We start from the raw sequence: 20,947 nt of genomic DNA, 5'->3' as shown, positions 1-20,947 counted from the left end.
GGCACAAAACATTCAGTAAAAGTCGTGAAGTCATCGAAAACTTCCACACTCTCGTACGAGTCGTTCATCATTCTTTGTTCATGAAGATAACACCGAAAAATTTAAAGAAACATTGCTTGAATATCGTGGTGTTGACATCAGGGAGATAACAGAGGATCTCAGATCTCTTATGGATCGACAAAACACGTTGTGGTTAATATTTTGGGTAGGCTTCAAACCAATATTAAACTCCTACTAAAAGCACTAAGTCTGTTACAAAAACGAGATCATTAAATAGATGCTTGACAATGTAGCTGAGATCCCTATATTCATCAAACATCATTACTGGTGAAAGCACTGAAGGCTATGCAGCCAGCCGAAGCGCATAAGAAGTGTATTGAAAACTTTATAAAGAAAAGTGTTTATAAAGAATACTTGAAAAAGACAGTCTTCAATTCACTGCTGGGTGCAAAACTTCGTATTCAGTATGGTCTATGAAACAAGTAGGCAGAGATGATTCTGTTATTGGCTGCGCTTATGTGACATTGTGTTAAGTTTATAAGTTGAATAAACATACATACTTGTATGTAGATGTGCCTGAGCAACTGCGACGCTCACGCCAACACACGCAAACACAAGGCAAACAATCAGAGCGCGCGTCCGCTGCCTTGGGTGACGTGTGATCGTCGTACACCAGCAGCTCCCTAAAATGGGCCTAAGTACGTAAGCGTATACAGGACGCCGTCCTACCTGTTTTGTGTTTCGATCAAAATGGGTTTACGTGTAGATTGTCTCCCTCGGAGCGTCCAGATATGCTTAGCTCCAAGTGTTCGTTTATTAATTTGTTGTTTAGATACGAAGCTGTCCGATGTGTTCGATTGTTTGATCGTTTAATCTTTGATGCTCATTCCACTGGTTTGCCTCTTGTGCGTCTCCTTCGCCTTTTGATTTATTTATTTTACCTTTTGTTTGTTTTATTTTTTGTCTGTGGTAAGTGAAACTAACACCTTTTGTCAGTCTGAAACTATGAAACATACCTGGTGATGTTGAAATGATTTCACAACTAGAAGTATACCCTTTAAGTGATTAGAAGTCTGTAAGCGCCTTATTGGTTTTTGACTCGATCACTGGTATGTGAAGAAATTGCTCACAAATCAAAAGCATTCAAATCAAACAGAATACATATGTAGATACATATATATAGTTATATTTGGAAATGTTCTCTGAAAATGTGTTAATCCTGTAAGTAATTTCGAAATGTGATCGTTTTAAGTACGATTTTTTATCATAGGCAATGAACGAAACAATACATTTTTTGATAATAAGTTAATTTTTAAAGCCTTTCTTAAGTATAAGTTATTTCAAAAAATAAGGTCTAAGGAGGAACGGGAGGAGAGTGGTTATAATTTGAAGAGCTAAAAACGGTTTAGCTCAATTTCGGTTTGGTTGGATGGCTGATCCAAAGATCGTACTTGAACTACTATATGCAGTCCTTTGTGATGCCATAAAAATATAACTGCTGTAATTCAAACTTTTGAGTCATCAAAGTCTATTCCTACCAGTTCGCTAAGACGTCTGAGAGTCTGAGCTCCCAAGTTTTTAAGCCTTGATCTCGCAAACGCAGGACAATCGAGAAAGAACTGCTGGGATGATTCCACCTCGACTTTTTCCGTACATCTTCTGTAACTGGCGTCGGGTTATCTTACAGCCCCCAATAGGTCAATGGCCCGTTAGATACTCCAAGGCTATGCAAAGGCTAGCCTTACTGATGGCAAAGAGCTCTCTGAATCGATTGCGACCGAGCTTGGGCGTCCAGCCAAGTTGCCGTGAAGCCCAGCTATCCAGTACTTGAAAAAACGAGAATATGGGAGTACCTATCCGTTCCTATTCTACTGACAGCGCTGCTTAGGTCCTCTTCCTTGCCAGCTGATCAGATTTACAGTTGCCTGCGAATCCGCTGAGACCTGTCAACCATATTAGTCTTAACTACGCCGGACCAATATGGTCGCCTGGATGCAGTGAAACGCAGACGAGAAAGCTGCAAATTTGTTAGAACACTGCACTCCGGACTACGGCAGGATGCCTCTTGATGTCTCCCATCGAACCCCTGCTTAGTGATGCCCATATGCTTCCAGTTGAGGAGCGTAAAGAACTCCTCTCTTAAGCAGCTCCTGCTGGAGTGCTTTCGCAAAAATCAAGAGATCATTTCACAACTACGTCGAGGACATCAAACATTTTGCCGACCAGACTTCGGACGCAACTAACTTCCGGCAAGCACTGACCACCATTCACAGTGGAGCCAATAACACCTTCACCGACATCGCCTCAGTGAATAGCGTACTTGGAGTCAAACCACGACCTATTGCAGACGAAGAGCTCGAGTTGCCGCGAAAACAAGAGTGACCCTCTGCGCTACTTCGTTCTGGATACTGTCACAGTTTAAACTGCAACCCTACTCTTTTGACACCATTCTCCCTTTGGTACGACCCCGTCGTAACAGCACGTTTTCTGGGCCTACCATTGGATGACTTCGACGACAGCTTATTTAATCCTTGCCATCGTAACGGGGATTAGGTACCCGTTACAACAACAACAACCCATACTAGTCTTATCACAAAGTGTCCCTGCACTTCATAAAAGGGAATTTTTGAGGAATTACAAAATATTCAAAATTAAAAAACTTAACAAATGTATATGTACAAGTATATGTACTGGTAATCAATAAATGTGAATCTAGCGTGATTAAGAATTGAATTTTTGAGGTCATAAAATATTCAAAATTATTTGTGCGAAAGTCAACCTCAAAGTTGAGTTGTCAAAGCACGCATTTTAGCCAAATATACAAATGTACGTACGTACTTACATATATATTTTATTATACAAATTATTCTTTGTTGTTGCTTGTTTATTTTCTTCACATTTACCGTGGTGCTCAATAAAATCCTCTTATAACACCCATGACACAATTAAAATTTAAAAAAGAAGACATGAAATTTATAAAATTAGATACCCCACGCATCCTTGGTAAAAACATGTGTACATACTTGCACACATGTTAATATGTATACGATCGTGTAAGGATGAAGGGAAAAGTACAGCTCCGACATAATAAATCATATAAGCAACAGCTACAAAAACACACGTCTGCGCAACTATTCGATCATTAATCCTGCAGAAGGTTCGTTCCACTTTCTTCCCCCACGTTACTGTACTTGTAAAAATAGCTGTGATGTACATGAGTGGGTATGCCTTATACGTGTCTAGTAGTGTGCTGTAATATCCTAACATCTGTGCGCTCCTAACGTTATGCGGTGGCTGCTGTTTCGGCATATTAATTCTACGGTCATTTATTATGATGCGGTAAGGATCGCCGGCCGCAGCATCCTCTTCTTCGTGTGTATTATCAACGCTTCGGTGCGCCGTTAAATTACCCTAACGGATCACTATTTCAGTGGATTTACGTAGCATATGGTACTAAATTTAAAACGACTCGCTTCTGTATGTACCCCCTCATTTAATCGTATGTATAGCCCTTATGCTAGTGCTTACTTGTGGGTGTGGTTATACTCATAAGCGATACCGAGGCATGAGTATGCATGATTAAACGGCAATAATCGGGTGAAGTGGCATTTCAAGCCAAAACAAGGTATTCAAAAATGTAAACGAATATTCTTTCGTTGTGCTCATGAGCACACATGTGTGTATGTGAGTTTGTTCCTACGTAGCAGCACACATGCTCGGATGTCAAAATTGAACGTCATTACTGGCATTTCATCATCAGCAACTGATCAACGTCATCGCCGTCAATGGCATCGACATAATTTTGAGTGTCAGACGGATCAGTGCCATATGACCATCCAGTCCAATATGTACGTGCAGACATCTGTATCAGCTTATCATGTGTCTAACTAAAACCCAGTAAACCAAATTCGTATGTACTTATATCATCTGATCTAATACTCGTCCGAAGGAAATCTGTGAAAACTTGCTTCTACAACAACAACAGCGCGCTAGTCGTTTCTTCATTTTGCAATTTGGCGAGATTCCAAGTGAAGTCAAGTGCTTCTCCACCTGATTTCTCCAACGGAGTGGCGGTCTTCCTCTTCTTCTGCTTCCCTCGGCGGGTATTGCGTCGAATACTTTCAAAGCTGTAGTGTTTTCATCCATACGGACGACATGATCTAGCCAGAGCAGCCGCTGTCTTCTATTCTGCGTTGGATTTCGGGGCTGGCACTGTTGTTGATATTAATACTGGTCCCAAGATAGACGAAATTATCTACGACTTCGAAGTTAAGACTGTCAACGGTGACGAGGGAGCCTAGTCCCGAGTGCGACGACTGCTTGTTTGATGATAGGAGCTATTTCGTATTGCCCTCGTTTAATGGAGTTCTACTAAGGGTGGTAAAAATGGCGATTGATATAAGATTCTGCTCAGTACTTGGGTCGAACAATATTACAAAAGTTAGCAGGTTTTCTACTCTATTGTTCTAGTTTCAATATGTTACCTCATGACTCGGGAGCTCAACAGTTATAACCTAATATGCAATAAATGTATCATGCCCGACTTCTCTTATGAATAGACTAGTACCCAAGATCCGGTGTTTTCGCAACAAGAAGTTTGGATAAAAGGGAAACACACATAAAAGTCACTGCAAAGCTGCTCTCCCTCGCTAGAGTAGTTCTTAATAATCGGCAATTCATTTCGAAAATTTTTGAATTCCCTTGATACCGTAGCCAATCCACAGGAGGTCTTTCGAATAAAGGTGTCTGGCCATGAGGAAAAAATGTATATTTCCGCTAAGAGACGTGTTTTTAGAAAATTTTGTTAAAAGATCACACTTTGTAGCCTGTCTTGAATTCTTGACCAAAAACCATAATTGTACTTTAACAATTTCCCAGTCTCCATATTCAGACCAGACATGGCGGTGTGACTTGTTGCTATTTCCAAACATAAAGAGCACAAGTTCTTACATGTTCTGTGAAAATCGCTGAAAGAGCTTCGACGATTGGAAGAAGCGCTCGTATAAGCACATAATATCGATAAATTGATATACTTCTTCTTCTTAATTGGCGTAGACACCGCTGACGCGATTATAGCCGAGTTAACAACAGCGCGCCAGTCGTTTCGCTAATGGCGCCAATTGGATATTCCAAGCGAAGCCAGGTCCGTCTCCACTTGGTCCTTCCAACGGAGTGGGTCTTCCTCTTCCTCTGCTTCCCCCAGCGGGTACTGCGTCGAATACTTTCAGAGCTGGAGTGTTTTCATCCATCCGGACAACATGACCTAGCCAGCGTAGCCGCTGTGATGTGATATACACATGTTATTATTTTCAATATATTTTTGCTTACTGGGTTAATTAAAATGCAGTGTTTGTTTGTATTCATCATATTCCCCTTAAATTAAACGCTTGATTAAATTTCACTAATATGCGCCGGGGGAGTTTAGAATAATCACATCTGTTGTCGTCATCGCAGTCGAACTGTTAAAGCGTATTTATGGTCCGAGAGCGTGAAGTGTCTTGTCGCCTCACTGCAGCCATTCCGACCCGCACTCGCACCCTCATCACCAATCGGCTCACCTTTGTATGATTTCGATTTGAAAGTTCTCTGCGCCGCCGACACGCTGTCACATAATACGTTGCCTTTTGAGTTACCCCTCTTTCTGGTGAATAAAATATGTATGATAGTAACTTGTACGAATATTTATTTTTCTTTCCTTCTGCATACATACATACATACATTTGTATGTATGGACTTGTAGATATAAGTACATACATACATACATATACTTTGTATTAACATTTCGGCGAAATCTTTGCAGAACGTGGAAACCTTTGAAATGCATCCGCGTCGGTTGTTTCCTCTGCCGATGGTCAGAATAACCAGATCATGCATTTAAACAGTCAGAACCGCACACCTGAGCGCCGGACATGGTCAAGTCAAGCCGGTTCGCCTCACCACGGTTCGATAGCCACCGAGCCGCACCGTGTCGGTCTGTGAGAAAATGTCGATGAAACTGTTTTGCTTTTGATCAGGACATCCGCTTTTTCACACCACGCTCATCACACGTTCATGCACGTATACATATGTATGTGTGCATATGTGTATTTTATATTCAATCTTCCGTCGCTCATCGTCTTGTCATCGAGTTATTGCAAGTGACAGCCGAGTTATTAGAAACATTCACCGGTTCCTGGCTGCTTCTTGTTGGCGGTTACGTAAGTCTTCATACACATGTACATACATATATGTTTGTGTGTATGTTCATCAAGATAAACATAAATGTTAACTTGTTGCTTGCACTTCATTGTAGGTTTTATTATTGTTTTATGCTATTGTCTTAAGTTATTGCCCTGCAGTTGTGCGAAATCACTCAACTTGAAAAACTCCATATCATTGATGACTTGCAGCGGAACGACATTTAATTGCCGCATGAAAAATAAAATTCAAATGTGCACACTCATAAATAACTACAATGTTTATAAGTATACTACGATGAGCAAAAAATAGTAAGATTTTGTTCATTAGTTGGAATCTATGTATATCGTTCCCACAAAGTAATCCTTTTTGACCCAATACACTTGTGTTAACGTTTTTTTCCAATTCTCGAAAGTCAATTTTCCGATTGTTTGTTTGTTTGCGGGTCGTAAGCTTAGATCTAAGACTCTTGCCAGTAATAATATGTAAGTTCCATGACATCCTGGTAGTCGGAAAGCATTGTTTCACAGACGTTAACGCTACGCTGTTTTTCGAAAAAAAAAACGTGGTTTTGGAACCAATCGTGCTTTCACTTTTCTTAGGTCCAAATGATCTTTCAAAATGGTTTTCACTGATCCTTCCGATATTCCAACGATGTCAGTAAGAGCTCTGAGTGTTATTCGTCGATTTTAAGCACCAGTTCCTTTATTTTTTGAAAAGTTCCAAGAAGATACGACGCTTTCGTGTCAAATTTTGTTCAGCGATGACAAACAAAATTGCCGCATTTGGGATGAGGAGCAACATGAATGTATTTAAGAGCTGCCATTTTATCCAGAAAAAACAACGGTTTGGTGTGGTTTGTGAGCCGATGGAATCATCGGTCCATATTTCTTTAAAAATGATGCCGAGAACGTAACCGTCAATGGCGACCGTTATCGCGCCATGATAACCGACTATTTGATGTCTGAAATTGAAGCTCGTGATCTCGACGATATTTGGTTTCAACAAGACGGCGCCACTACCCACACATCGCATAAATCAGTAGATTTATTAAGAGAACACTTCAGTGAGCAGATAGTTTCACGTTTTGGGCCGGTGATATCACACTGTTATGTAAAGTCTGAAGTCTATGCGGACAATACCGCTTCGATTCAGGTCTTGGAGCAAAACATCACGCTTGTCATTCGCCAGTTACCAGACGAAATGCTCGAACGAGTCATCGATAATTGAACTCAACGAATGGACCGGCCGCGGTCAACATTTGTAAGAGATTATTTTCATACAATAAATGCCAAAGAATGTTCTCTCGAATGTTAATACACATTCCCCATTCAATTTGAAGTTTCTGTGTTTTTTTCTTTAAAAAAGTAGTTTACATACTGTGTACAAAAAACAAATACATTTTATCTACGAAACTTTAATTCCGAAAAATCAAAATAAAAATGCATAATTAACGTGAATAGAGTAATAAATGTTCTTACATAAATGTATGTTTATATGTATGTATGTATAAGTGAGCCTACCCTACAGGAAAATAATGATTCAGATAATGACCTATGAAACTATGGAATCGAGTTTAATGCCCTTGAACCTTTGATACCCACAATTACAAATGCTGCCGGCTCTAAACCTAAAACTAAGACAAGAATTTTTCGGAACAATTAACAATTTTATAAACTTATACCCTTTAAGTTTGCCACTAAGTTTAAAGAACAGAGTTTCGAAACCGTATGAGGTGTGTATATAACGAAATGATCAAGGTGACGAGCTGAATAGATTTAGCGACTTTCGTCTGTTGATGCGCGAACTAGTCTCTCAGATTTTGAGATACATAAGTATATGTATATGTAGTATATAGTATGTATCTGAAACTTTGTAGAAGCGCTTTTCTTCCCAAAAAGCTGTGATTTTAATATTAATTTAAATATTTATAAACACATTCAAAGCTAACCGATTTCTAACTAACCTATCCAACATTATCTTTAAGCTTTTAAATTAAAAAAGAAAAAAATTCAATAATAAGTACAATTAACATTTAATTTTTTTTTTGTTTGAGCAAAATCTGCTTTGAACATCAATTAAAATTTTCCAGTAGGGAATTCAATATGTGCTTTCTAATCTCATACCACATAAAAGTATTGAAATTTTCTCTATGGCATAGTCCCTAAGCTAGGCAATTTCGAATTAGCTTCACTCAACGAAAACATTATTGGTCTCCCCACAATTTTCATGACTTTTGAGGCGATTATTTCCTATTCGAGACAATAGCATTCATAAATAATGTAATTTGTCGCTTTGTCGATGCAGCGACAGAATGTGGTTTAACTGGCCTATTCTTCAAATCTTCAAATGCATGTACATATGTACATATGTATGTAATTATAAATACATACATACATATACACCACATACATAAGTACACTTTTCAACGCACAATAAAGTCCAAACCCACATACATATTTACACACACTTTTTATTCTGAGTGCGTTTGTTGACAACATTGTTCTCCAGTTTCGAGAGGGCGGAAGATATTTTGGTTACCGTGAAAGAATCAGATTCATTGCATCCTCTTGTATCAATCTATTATTCTGTTGTTGTTGAAAATGCTCGTAAATAGTGTGGATACATGTTTGAATTAGGAGTTGGAATTTCAGTTTGGGTGACTTGCTTTGCACGAGTATAACTATGAGTCAGAATTGAAGATTTTTTCAAAGTGTTCCACTGGTTCTCACAGAATCTTATTTTGTTAATGGTTAAGCCGACTTTGGCCATAAATCACAAAAAGTCTTTATATTAGAAAATATATATAAGCACATATACTTATGTACATATATTTCCATTTAAATCATGTCTTGAGTCCTAGACTACAATGTGGTGGGATTGAGACTCCGTCGCCGAGTCAAGGCATTCATCCCGGTGGATGAACGTCTAGCCAAAATCCGCATCAAAACGAAGTTCTTCAACATATCGTTGATTTGCGCGCACGCCCCGACAGAAGAGAAGGACGATGTGACCAAAGACGACTTCTATGACTGCTTAGAGCACACCTATAAGAGCTGCCCCGCCACGATGTCAAAAACGTCTTTAGCGACTTTAAACCCAGGGTGGGCAAAAAGGTATCTTTGGCACAACGGTCGGTAAATCTAGCCTCAATGGTGAAACATCCCCAAATTGGTTGAGCCTGATTGACTTTGCCGGGGCCCAACCATGGCTATCTGTACTACTAGATTCCAGCATAGAAAAATTCAAGCTACCTTTCTGTCACCGAATCGGAAGGTTCGACGTCAAAAAGCTGCAATCACAACAGAAAGACCAACATTTGTTATGGACCCAACTCCAGAAAACCTAGTAGTAGACCAAATGGTTGAAGCATAAGTGGAATGCGGTGTGAGAAATAGTCGCCAAAATCATAAAAACCCAAAGAGCCCAAGAACAGAAGCGGAGAAGAGAACTCCAAAACTAAATAATTAATAATAAATCAAGTCAAGGGTTAGGCGACAAACATTGCGTGGCGCGGGATCAGAGACCAACAAAGATGGGTTCAAGTAAATGCAAATTGTAACTGAATGCATTGAGACGATTACAAACGTATGAACCCTGCTGAAACAACCTCCCGACGTAATATTTGACGGTGGTACCGGCGCGATCGGCACATCACGGTAGGAAGTTGAGCTTAGCTTAAAGCTCCACACTGACAAGGAGTTCAAACTTGCGATGATTGCTCCTCGTAAAAAAGAGAAAGCCTTTTTTTCTTTCCAAATATGCAAAAAATACAAAAAATTGTACACTAAATGTGTCATTAAATACGATCATTAAACTAATTCGGTTATATTTCTTATATTCTTACCGATCCAAACAGCAGTTAAATGCCGTAACAACGACCCTTGACCGGGTTTTTCAATAGGGACGCTACAAAAGTAGTCTGATAGTTACATAGTGTCGAGAATATTGCTGTCGCTAACGCATCAATTGAGGAAGACGTCAATTGACGAGGAGTCGTTCTCAAGCGTTAGGCATCTCTGTGACGTCGTGGTGAGTTTTGCGAAAAGTTCTTGCCCAACATCCTTACAAGATCAAATTGACGCAAGAACTGAAGCCACCAAAATCTTCATATGTTCGTGAATTGGGCTGCGCAACATTTTGAAAATGATCCGGAGTTTCATCGAAAAATCGTCTTCAGCGATGAGGCTCATTTCTGGCTGAATGGCTTCGTCAATAAGCAAAATACATATGAGTTATTGGTCAGGCAGCAATCCACAAGTACTCCATGAGTCACCATTGCATCCCGAAAAAATTACGGCTTGGTGCGGATTATTAGCCGGCGGCGTCATTAGACCGTACTTCTTCCGTGATGATCAAGGCTGACACGTTACTGTGAATGGGAATCGCTACCCCTCGATAATAACCCAATATTTTTGGCCCGAATTAAATGATATGGACTTGAACAATATGTGGTTCTAACAAGACGGCGCCAAAAGCCACACAGCGAATGTCACAATCGATTATTTGAAAACCAAGTTTGGTGAACGTCTTGGCCCAGCCAATTCGGTCGGGTGATTCGACGCCCTTAGACTATTTCCTGTGAGTTACGTCAATTTTTTTGTCTATGCCAACAACGAATATCGAACGTGATACTTGTACATATATGAAACGAGAGCAGTATCGGTCGATTTACATACATATGTATGTATGTATATACATATGTACGTATGCGTGAAAACCGTCTAAAATTGGGTTCAGCGCCTGGACTTCTGCAAGCGTGTCCTTGGTGGCCATGCAAATAAAATCGAGGCATCGAATATAAGTACTTTCACAGGAATAAAGAATCTCATTGATATCCCAAACCGTTTTTGTTTTATTTAAAAAACTTTTGTAGCTCTTATTGAAAACCCCGTTACATACTTATGTACATACGTACTCAAATTATAATGTGGAGTTTAATTGAGTTCTTAACAAAACTCATGTGCATATATACATACATATGTACATAATATGTATGTATGTATGTATACAGGTTGAACACTATCGAGTTTTGCTTGTTTGTTGATCACTGCCCCGTCGTCGCGGGCAATCAAAACCGTTAAAGCACCTAAATCGCAGCGCTACCGAATGCAACGCACACACAAGCACACAGAGACAAGTCAAATCTGTTTATGGTAATTTTTGTTTTTGCAAAAATCAGCGTATGCACGTACAACTGGATTATAAATTTACGAAACACATGCACACACACCAATACCTACTTGTACGTGTGTGTGAATGCATGAAAAAAATTTAAGTGCAATCTCCTAATACAACGACTGCTCGCTACCCCGTAATCGTCTACTCTCGGGCGCTGTGTTTATTTTGGTCGGTTCAATGACATTTCCTTCTAATCACGTTTTGCCACAACAAATGCAACAACATATACTTACATGCATGTGTGTATACTAGACAACAACAGTGTATGAGCAATATAGGGATAGCAATTGCAACAAAACCAACAAGGCAGTTGCTATCAAGGCACTACGCTACGCTCGCGTGGAACGCACTTACACACATACATACATATCTTTATAGATTGGAGATATACACACAGACTTACATACTTACATGCTTAAATGCGCAGGAGTAGGGGAATAACAAAGGCAGAATATGGCAGCGAGAAGGGTGCATGCACCACAGTGTTGTGAGCGTTGAGCGCAGGCACTGCAAGCAGGAGCAGGGAAGCAATGCGGCATTGTTAATCAAGCATAAAAAACGGCTCAACTACAGCAATTGCTTACACTATCGCCATGGTAGCATGCCACCACCACAATCAACCAGCACATCAGCAGCATCACCAACGTAGCAGAAGCAACGACGTCACAATAGAGATCGTTACAAATTTTTCCTATGCACTTGAGTGCCTACTCGTACATACATACATATGTATGTACGATATAGTATAATATATGCATGCGCACTCTCTACATCAATATAAAATATCGGCAGCAACAACAACGTCAATACCGAAACGGATGAAAATAACAACAATGGGTACAGCCATGTCAATTGGCAAGTGAGCACAAGCAGATTAGAGCAGAACTATTGTAATTTGGTGGGGATAAGGATTTGTCTAACTACGCCAAAAACAACAATTTTTAAACAATGCGTAATTGTTACATACGTGTTTGATTATACTATATGTGTATGTATGTATATGTACGTTATTATTCTTAGTTTTTTTGTTTAACTGCGATCCCCGTAATCTCTTTAAATTGTTTTGTCAGTTTGGAATTTTTGACTGACGTCTCCAATGTAAAATATCAAACATACATACATACTTTAAATTGTTTTGTCTTAGTTTGGAATTTTTGGAACTGACGTCTCCAATGTAAAATATCAAACATACATACATACATACATACATAATAGTAATACAGTGTCAGTAACTTAACCTCACTTTTTGACAGCTCTTACATGGATTTACATCTGATTTTATCAAGAAACTTTTATGAAAAATGGAACTGCGGACAAGTTACATAAACATTAACTCAACTAAGCTCGTTTTCTATTTTGTTTATAGAAGCAAAAATATCAAGAAAAATGTTCATATCGGCTGCATAGAAAGTGTAATGCAAAAACATATTTATGTATGTATGTATGTAGTATTCCTCATAACTTTATTTTGATCGGTCAGTTTGTTTGGCAGCTAAGGAATGATCCATTTCGGGGTTCCCTACTTTTGTAAAGAAAAAACAAAGAAGACTCAAATTTAATGGGTAATATTTATAATCATTCGAAAGTACATTCTTTGGCATTTATTTTTTGAAGATTATCTCAAATCTCAAATGTTGGCCGCGTCTGCGTGACAGCTGGTCCATCCGTTGAGTCCAATTTACGATGACTCGTTCAAAGCATTTCGACTGGTAACTGGCGAATGACACGCGGGATATTTAGCTCCAAGGCCTGAATGGAAGCGGGATTGTTCGCATAGACTTTAGACTTTACATATACCCACAGGAAAAGGTCTAACTGTGAGATACCGAAATGTCCTCTCAATAAATCCATTGATTGATGCGATGTATGGGAAGTAGCGTCATCTTGTTGAAACCAAGTATCGCCGAGATCACGACCCTCAATTTCAGGCATCAAATAGTCGGTTATCATGGCGAGATTGACGTGCGTTTTCACCGGCATCATTTTTGAAAAACGAGCCGCAAACCACAGCTTTTGAATCTTATCAGGTTTGACTTCGTTCCAAATGTGGCAGTTTTGCTTGTTTACATAGCCGCTGAGCCTCATCGCTGAACAAAATTTGCCTCGAAAACGTCGGATCTTCTCTGAACTTTTCAAGATCCCGTCGAGCGGCTTCAGTTTTTCTTCAAGCTGTATTTTATACATTGTCAATTTAAGATCTCGACGTAAAATGCGCCAAGTCGTTCCATACGTCAGTCCGAGTTGCAGCGAACGGCGCCGAATGGACTCTTCACAGTCTTCGCGTACACTCTCAGCTACGCCTGTTATATTTTCGTCACTTCGTGGTGAACGTGGTATTTGCAGTCGAATATTCTCCAATAATGAATGCTGGACATGGCTAAATCTACTCAGCTCGTCTGTTGATCTTTTATTGATGTACATAGTACATATGTACATATGTATATTTTTAGTTAAGCCTTCGACGTTTCCTTCTATATGTTACAAACTTCGTGGCAAACTTAATATACCCTGTTCAGGATATAAATTCACAAATAACCTCACTTTGTTGTTACGTCAACAACATTTGACAGCTAACACGGTTGATAGTAGCTTGGTGAAATTGTAAGCATGCTCAGAGCAAATTTAAATGTTTACAAAGACAAAATACATATGAGAAGTTACAGTACTTATATCGAATTACAAAGTGAACGAGTTTCTATACTTACATACATACATACATATGTATGTATGTAGAATTGGTGCTTACATCTCTGCTTTTTATGTACATAGATGCTTGGTTGACCTTCTTCTTTCATTTCTAAACGAACACCAGATGATGTTGTCCAACAAGTGGATGGATCAACAGCTTTTTAGACGTAATAAAACGGAATTTTTTGAATTTGTTGAGGCGACTGATATCGAGTTCCGCTATTTCGCCACGTTCACCGAAGATAAGAGGTTTTAAGCTCAGTCTTGCAAAAACTGCACTATGGAAGAGAAAATGCCTTCATATTTCTATCCGCTCTTCCTCCATACAACTTTGATAGCAAGCGTGCAACAAAATTTACTAAAGGTTACACTACTAAAACTATGTACATACATAGATATTTCATTACAATTATTGTTGGGTGCATACAGAACTCTGGCGGCTCCTTCTCCGCCTATATACCGGTGAAGGAGTTATGGGTGGAAGAAGCCGTTGGAGAAGAGGGACAGTGAGGTTAATAGAGGGGTTTACTGTCAGGGGCTCTCAATCAACTCCACCTTCAGACCTCCTGACTATTCCAGTGTTTTCCAAGCCGAGCTAGCAGCTACTAAGGTAGCAGCAGATTTATTGCTCCGGAGTGCAACTTCCTTCAGAGCAGTGACTATTCACTCAGTTAGCAGAGCGGCGATACTAGCTTTGAACTCATTAACAATGCGTTCAGGGTTGGTCAAGGAGTGCTTAATCTCGCTCTCAATAGCATCCAGTGTATTTGTGATAAGTCTGGTATGGGTGTCATGCCACAGCGGAGTCACAAAAAATTGTAAAGCTGATGAGCTGGCAAGGAAAGGCACTCTAGAACTTCTATCGGTAGAATGTATCGGTATCCTCTTGTGTTCAACTACTACTAGATAACAGCGTTTCGCGGGAGCATTGCCAGCCCTGGGCCACCATCGACCTTTTTACCAAAGATCGATCACAAGAGATCAGGTGATCTCTTTGCCCTCAGTACGGCTAGCCTCTCCCTAGTTTTGGGGCTTTCAAGCTATAAAGCAGGGAAATTTTCCATGTTCCTTCTTGACTGCCGCGTTTGGAGTTCAAGCCTTCAACACTTGGGAGCGGATGCCTTCAGACATCCCACCGTACTAGCGAAATATAAATTAAACGCCTGTGCAAATTTATGGTGGCTACTAAGCGTTTTGCTAAGTTATAAGTTCGAACACACGAGTTCTTCTTTTCTATAGTTTCACAAAGAACTACATATAGCGATCTCTCTAGACAAGCCATCTAACCTAACCTAACCTGGTATAACTGCTATATATATGTATTTTATAACTTTCTACAAGTATATTCCACATAAAACAAATAGTATATCAATCAAATTAAGAATTCACACAAACAACATTTCCTTTGGGTTTCCTTTTCTCGCGCTTCGCGTAATTTTGACAAAAAAAAATTTTTTTTAGACATTTACCTCACAGGAAAAGCTTTCAAAATATTTTCACCATTTCATTTAAAATAAGATGCACTTTACCTGCTATATTTAAAGTATCCCTAAGAGTGAAAAATTTCTCATTTCCCCTTAACTTCACATCCAACAGAGATACATAAAAATGATTTTCATAAAAAGTCCGTTTGTCCTGATTTTCCAACTATTTTCTGCTTTCTTCCATTCCACAAATGTTGACAGCTTACACTATGAGCAGCATCCAGCAACTAGTGTCCAAAGTAGTTGTTGTTTTTGTATGGCCAGTTGCTAAAAGTGGTTGTGGTCGAATCGTGCACGTGCACTTCTCCTATCCTATGCAATTATTCGCTTACAATATTGCTGCAAAAACAAAATGCAAAGCAAAAAACGAACGCTGCAACACGTAGTCCATGCGGCCAACTGGCCGAACTCACTGTAAAACTGCAGTCACAGTTCATTGGCCTGGCTTGGCCTCACTAGGTCTTCCCTGATTCGATTTACGGCAAAGTGGAGCAGGACGCGGTGAGTGCGCGGGTAAACTAGAGAAAAGAGTGGAGTATGAGTAGATCGCCGATCTCGGCAGAGAGGAGAGCAGTGAAGAGAAGTGCAGTTGTTTTGAAATGACTCTGCGTAAAGCGACTGCTTTCACAACACAACACAATACAATTTCGCAGACGCATTCGATATGGGGTCAACGTAGCACACTGATCGACGCAGCACCGATCACAAAAAATATGGTATTCATGTATGTGTGTAATATTATCATTGGATAGCTTGATTTGAGAGGGCGCGTTGTGTTAGGTTAAAATAAGTACTAGCTGCAATTATTTCATGTACTTCAATTGCAATGACAAACACACATTTATACGGGGACTACAAACTAACATGTTTACGCTCAGAGGTGCATGCACTTGCTGAAGCTTCATATCAACATTGTCTGTGTATCATCATTGCGGTTTGCACTATTTAGATCTGGTTTTTGTGTACGTACATACGTATACCTATTCCTAGAAAGGTAAGCACGTGCGTGTGGCAGCTGCAGAAATCAATGTACGCATTTAAAAATGGTCAGGTAAGACACGAATATCTGTGTCGCCAGGAATAAAGTCCCTATGTAGAAACCACAGCAAGCAACGACAAATATCCGCGCTTAGTTCAGCTATCAAAATCCTTTTCTGAAATTAAAAAACTTGTTTAGTATTGGATTAAGGCTTTTAGAGGTCATTGTATGGACTCTTGAAAAGTTCCAAGAAGATCGTTTCCGAGTAAAATTTTCTTCAGCGATGAGGTGAATTTCTGGCTCAATGGGTATGTAAAGAAGCAAAATAGCCGCATTTGGGACGAAGAGCAGCCTGCAGAGATTTAAGAGCTGTCATTTCATCTAGAAAAAACAACGGTTTGGTGGGGCTTGTGAGCCCGTGGAATTATCGCTTCATATTTCTTCAAAAAGGATGCCAGTGAGAATCGATTATTTGATGCCTGAAATTGAAGCTCGTGATCAACAACTTCCCACACATCGCATTAATCAATGGATTCATTGAGAGAACACTTCGGTGAGCATATAATTTCACGTTTTGAGCCGGTCGATAGGCCACCAAGTTCGTGTGATATCACACCGTTAGACTTTCTTATGTGGGGATATGGAAACTCTAAAGCCTATGCGGACAATCCCGCTTCGATTCAGGTCTTGGAGCAAAACAACACGCGTGTCATTCGCCAATTACCAGCAGAAAAACTCGAACGAGTTATCGAAAATTGTACTCAACGGATGGACCAGCTGACAACATTTGAGATTTGAGATAATCTTCAAAAAATAAATGCCAAAGAATGTTCCTTCGAATGATAATAAACATTTTCCATTAAATTTGAAGTTTCTGTGTTTTTTTCTTACAAAAAAAGTAGAGAACCTTGAAATCGATCACCTTTTTTATACTTTATGTATATCTTTTGTTTGTGTTACAAACATCGCGGCAATCTTAATATACACTATACAGGGTATAATAATTATTAAGAAATAAGGAAGTACCTTCGAAAAATAGAAATTTTTTTCATTGTGATTTAAACTAAAAGCTAAACCACAACTTGCAGTTCATAGCTTTGCGTATATTGTATACATATACATACATATGAATGTATCTGTTTAAGCCTAGGCGCTCTCGTAACCGCTAAGTCATAGAGCAACCACAACGAGTGCGCCGCATGGCGCTGTGTTGCGGTGCAGCCAAAGAACTGGTTGCGCTATATAAACTGCAACTCCTAGTGGCGGCAATTCGCCAAAGATGCGGTGCCGTCAACTGAGGTTGCCACTGCCGTTGCAATTCACCAGATAATCTGTGCAAACTGCATACACTTACACACATACAAGCATATAATGCTGCATAGAGAGGCACAACAAACTCTTGTGACAAACATATAAATATGTATGTATGTATGTATGTATGTATGTATATAAATCATAAAAAGTCAGCAAGTCTATGGTCTCTGGCATTACAGCAAACCAGTTATGCCTAGCAATAGCGCTTTCGATGCTTGTACATACAATCAACAGATACACGGATACGCCAAGAAGCGATAAAATAATGTATAGCTTGGAAAAGCGGTAGTGTTCGTATTTGAAACCACTGTATACACATATCCATACATACATACTTATACCCATACAAACACTAGTTATTGCACTGCAACTCGGTTTATTCGCTGCTACTGTTCGAACAGGATTCAAACTTAATTCAAACACAAATATACCTTTGTATTCATACATATGTACATATACACATAAACATGTATGCACACACAAGTCGTTTCCATTTGAAAGTCTCTTTTTGGCAAAATTTGCGCGAAAACTTCGATAAAGTCTATGCAAAACCTCAGTGGAAGCGGTTTCCAGCACACACGAGCGAACTGGTGAACACAATTGTCAAAGAAAGTTGTATGAGCAAGTTTTCCACAAGACGTTGCATGGCTTAATAGCCTTACACTTCCTGGTTTCAAATGCATAGTAGTCTTTGTTCTAAGCGATTTCTTTGGCGAATAAAAACCAGTAATATCTCTGTGAAACTTGTGCTGGTGAAAGCCGCAGCTTGATGGCCTGAAAAATAGTCTCTGCCATTGTAGCATAAGCATTTGATATGTGGTATATATGAATGTGCCTATTCAATTACACTATAACAGCACTAAACATTTTTGTATATTTACAGACATTATTTGGAAGTACAAACATATTTTTCTTGGTATTTTATTCAGGTTGACTACTTAATAGACCTCTCCAGACCGTCATTTTCAATGTCGGATGTTGTAGAAACCAAGTTGCCAATTTTTGGAAGTATAATAAAAATTAGACTCCAACACGTAGGAGCTAATTTGCGTAGGAAATCCTTACTAGGAAAAACTTCGAATCTGATAGAGTGTCGAAGCTATTAGAAATAATTTAATAAAGTGCAATATCTTCTTCTTCTTATTTACTGGGGAAGACACCGCTTACGCGGTTATAGCTACGTCCACAACAGCGTGTCATCGTTTCTTTTTTTGCAAATTGCCGCCAATTTTAGATACCAAATGCAGCCAGATCGTTCTTCATCTGATCTCACCAACGAAGTAGAGGTCTTCCTCTACTTCCCCGGCGGGTACTGTCGAATACTTTCAGAGCTGGAATGTTTTCAACCATTCGGACAACATGACCTAGTCAACGTAGCCGCTGTCTCTTAATCCGCTGAACTATTTCAATATCGTCGTATATCTCATACAGCTCCGCCGTGGCCAACGCGCAAAGGACCATAAATCTTTCGCAGAACTATTCCCTCGAAAACTCGTAACGTCGACTTATCAGATGTTGTCATCGTTCACGCTTCTGCACCATTTAGAGGGAATAATGAGTGACTTATAGAGTTTGGTCTATGTTCGTCCAGGGAGGACTTTACTTTTCAATTCACTATTCAGTTTGAAGTAGCACCTGTTGGCAAGAGTTATTCTGAGTTGGATTTCGAGTTCGACATTGTTGTTGGTGTTAATACTGGTTCCAAGATAGACGAAATTATCTACAACTTTGAAGTTATGACTGTCAACATTGACGTGGGAGCCAAGTCGAGAGTGCGATGACTGTTCGTTTGATGACAGAAGATATTTCGTGTTGCCCTCGTTCACTACCGGACCCATTTGCTTCGCTTCCTTATCCAGTCTGGAGAAAGCAGAACTAACGGCGCGGGTGTTGAGGGCAATGATATCAATATCATCGGCATACGCCAGCAGACTTACACTCTTATAAAGGATTGTGCCTTCTCGACTCAGCTCTGTAGCTCGCATTATTTTCTCAAGCAATAGATTGAAGAAGTCGCACGATAGAAAGTCGCCTCGTAAAGGTGCTTCCCGATTCTGACGGAGCTTTTGGTATTGCAATATTACCAATCTAAAAGAGGTTAATTAGGCATTTGAACAGCCAATAACCCGACTTTCATTACAAATTCTTGCTTAGAGAAGCCCGCTTTGGTCCCACATGTTAGAGAAAGTCCAAGAATATAATCCAATTATTAATACATTTTTTACAAAGTTCCTTCCTAGATTTGGTTCGACAATTTAATAGTCTTAAAAGATCAACTGCCTCCGAATGTCTGATTGATTTTATATACAAATACCATCTGCTCAAATTTCACCCGGTCTGTTCCATTCCGTGCTAATTGCTAGGAATTTCCCCTAGACTATTACAACCCGTGTGAAAAAAAATTAACAAAGAGTTTGCTCTTGTTTTGTGTTTCTAATAGAATCATGGCATCAGTGCTTTCATAATCGAAAATTTGCCTCATGTGAGTCGTCCATCCATCTCTGTTAGTGTTCGTCGTGTTGACTTTATGGTACACAGACAGCAAAGGATCTCAATATCTGCTATGGATCGACTCAACACATTTTCTTTTGGTACGAGTCTGGCATTGACTCGCTTCATACCCAAAACATTAACCAATTTCTTGACAACGTAGCTGAAGACCCTATAAAGGTATCATGGCACCGACAAACACTGCATATACTTGTATACAAATTATATTATTACTAAATTGCAGTCAGAAGAACTAGTTATAAACTAAATTCTCAATAGTAAGAAGCAACGAACTAACGAATAAGGCAGCCATCTTTTTTTGCACAAGTAACTGATGTTTTTTACATGTTGAACCTTACAAAATGTCCACTGTCAAATTCGTTCAGAAATGCGAGTACGATTATGGCTGACGCAACTCTAGGACGAAATCATAAATACCCATAATTAAAGATATTGAAATATGAGAATTTTTCGGTGGTTTGTCTAATTTAAAAATAACTACACAAAAATTTAAATTTGGTTTATAATTGAGAAAAGTCTGGCCACTCTCGGAGTAGTTCATTTTTGCTAGGGAACTCTAGTTGTAAACTAGTCCTCTTCCAGGTCATTTTGATGTTGTACTCCGTGTTATATA

This window comes from Bactrocera neohumeralis, chromosome 2, assembly GCF_024586455.1.
Source record: "Bactrocera neohumeralis isolate Rockhampton chromosome 2, APGP_CSIRO_Bneo_wtdbg2-racon-allhic-juicebox.fasta_v2, whole genome shotgun sequence".
NCBI classification, from domain to species: Eukaryota; Metazoa; Arthropoda; class Insecta; order Diptera; family Tephritidae; genus Bactrocera; species Bactrocera neohumeralis.
Note: the sequence above shows the minus strand (reverse complement) of the source record.